The sequence below is a fragment of the Leopardus geoffroyi genome, chromosome B3 (assembly GCF_018350155.1).
Source record: "Leopardus geoffroyi isolate Oge1 chromosome B3, O.geoffroyi_Oge1_pat1.0, whole genome shotgun sequence".
NCBI lineage: Eukaryota > Metazoa > Chordata > Mammalia > Carnivora > Felidae > Leopardus > Leopardus geoffroyi.
In genome coordinates, this window is record NC_059337.1 from 44,646,117 (window position 1) to 44,648,525 (window position 2,409).

General features: G+C 53.8%; 1 pseudogene; it reads right to left on the bottom strand.

The window, feature by feature from the left end:
- Positions 1 to 827: 827 nt before the first annotated feature.
- Positions 828 to 1,619, bottom strand: LOC123583630 (annotated as a pseudogene).
- Positions 1,620 to 2,409: the final 790 nt, after the last annotated feature.

The window sequence follows — 2,409 nt, forward strand, 5'->3', positions numbered from 1 at the left end:
CAACATCTTTGCTACTTCAACCAACTGCTTCCATTGTACCCAAAAGGGAGTCTGGAAAACATTTGAGGGTTCAAATCAGCATATGTATCATGTCCCTACAAACCCTACAGGGTTACTTTGCTGACTAGATGGTGATCAGCTTATGTCCTGAAGCAACAGAGACAGGTACCAAGACTGCCAAAGTTAAGGGGAAGAAAAGGTGGAAATTGTGCTTTCTTCAAGATGAATTGGTTTTGAAACTGCCTTTTCTCCTGGTCTAGCAACTTCTTTCTTCCACACTGCTGCAGGTTTTATTGCCTTACACTTGAAATGAAAAACCGAATTTTGAGGTGCAAGGACCGTGCAATCCTGAGAAGACAGGGGGTCTGCAAGTACAGTAGTCAGACAGGCTGCGCTCTCAAGGCTTGGCCTTCCTTGTATCCCAAGAACCTATCCCTGAGGTCAGTCTGAAGTTCTCTGCAAGCCTGGTGACCACTCACTATCCCACTGGGGCAGTGTGAGAGAGTGAGGTCTTCAGTACTCCCCAGATAGGAAATGTCCATGAGTTTATTTATTTTTTTAATAAAAAAAAATGTTTATTTATTTTGAGAGAGAGAAAGAGCATGAGCAGGGGAGGGGCTGAGACAGAGAATCTTAATCAGGTTCCACACCCAGCATGAAGCTGGACGTGGGGTTCAATCCCAGGACCTTGGGATCATGACCTGGGCTGAAATCAAGAGTCCACAGCTTAACCGGCTGAGCCACCCAGGCGCCCTGAAATGTCCGTGAGTTTAAAAAACAAAATCATGATTGTTCCTGGGGCTGCGCTGTTCCCCCCCATTCCAGTTTTAGCAGGATGTGGCTGTGGTCATGGGGTTCCCGGAGAGCTCTGAGACCATCAAGTTGGTGGACACCGGCACCCGCATTTAAGTGGGGAATGTGCAGTAGGAACGTTGCACATCAGGGCTCAGTGTCTGCAAGAAGCCTGTAAATTAAGATCTGGCTGCTTCCTCTCGGCTGCCGTGGAGTGGGCATGGAAGGTAGGATCTCAAATTCATACTGCAGGAGCTGCTAGAGCTGGAAGCCAAAGTTGGGCTAGATGACAGTCATCCGATTGACCTAATTGAAGGCCTCCTCGAGGCGGAACTGCTTTGCCTTCATAAGGTATGAACGGGAGATCCCAGTCTCACAGTGGACCGGGACGTTGCTTCCCAATTCACTGACGTGGTCAATGAAATCTAGCACTTCCTGAAAGTGTGAGCTAATGTCAGTGGCTGTCTTCCACGGGGATCCATTTATTGTGCCGGTAGGTCCTTCGGGTCTCAGAGGTTCACCGTGAGACATTCAGCAGGGTAGTGACATGCAGGTGGGCGAGCAACTCACGCTTGGATGCATGGTGGGCACTTCCAAGCAACAGGACAGTAAGCTTTTCAGCTGGCCGCCCTGGTCACCAGCCCGCCGTGGCTGATGTCCAGCACTTGTTGTGCACATTGGCTGCCGAGCGCTCTCCCGGTTTCCATCTTCTTTCTTGAAATGGGTTTACACCCGCGTAACAGGCCATCCCAAATGGGAAGTCTCGCACGCCCCACTGGGCAAGCACACCTATCGGTCTGCGGGCTACGGGGCTGAGCCAGGCGCATGCGCAGCTCTTCCCACGCAGCGTCAGGCCGCCACGCAGTCACTATTCTCCCGGCGCCCCACGGGGCAGCACGTACTGCGCAGACTCCGCGCCGTGGCCGGCAGCCAACGCGCCCAGAGGAGGTGGGCTGAGAACGAGTGGCGTGTCCCTGAGGGGGCCTAGGTCAGCTGGGCAGCCGTCGAGTACCACGAGGCGCGTGGGGACCCGTGGCTATGGTGCCCACTGGGAGGCTCGGGAGTGTGAGGCCGCGGGGCTGCAGCCGCCCACCGCGCTTCTCCCGCCCCGCGTGCTGCCGCCCGTCGTCGTGCTGCAAGCTGGGCTGAGCGTCTTGAAAGAGGCGTGAGCCTAACAAAACGTGTGGCGCTCAACTGCGGACTAAATCAAAGTAAGACATTTAACTGGAAGTTCCATTAGTAGACTTCTGGTGTGTTTTATAATGGAACTCTGAGATATCATTGTTTCGAAGGCTCCTCAGAGATGATTTAAATACCCTCCGCCCCCCCCCCCCCCCGCCCCCAGCAGAGAATGCAGATGTGAGAGTGCCCAGGGTTTGGTCTGTGTCTGGATCCAGCTCTGCTGCTGCGAGTCCCTGGTGAGACGGCCATGGGGGCAGTTAGGATGATTGGCTCGTCCCCAGCACGGGTCTCTTTCCCTTGAACCCTAGCGTAAGCCTGCCAGTTCATGTAAGCTGAATTCTTTCCGGGTAGTTTCCCCACTGTGCCTGATGGGTCTGCCCTCCCTGGGAATAATACTGTTGACCTCGCAGGGTTGTTGTGACGATTAAAAGGGAT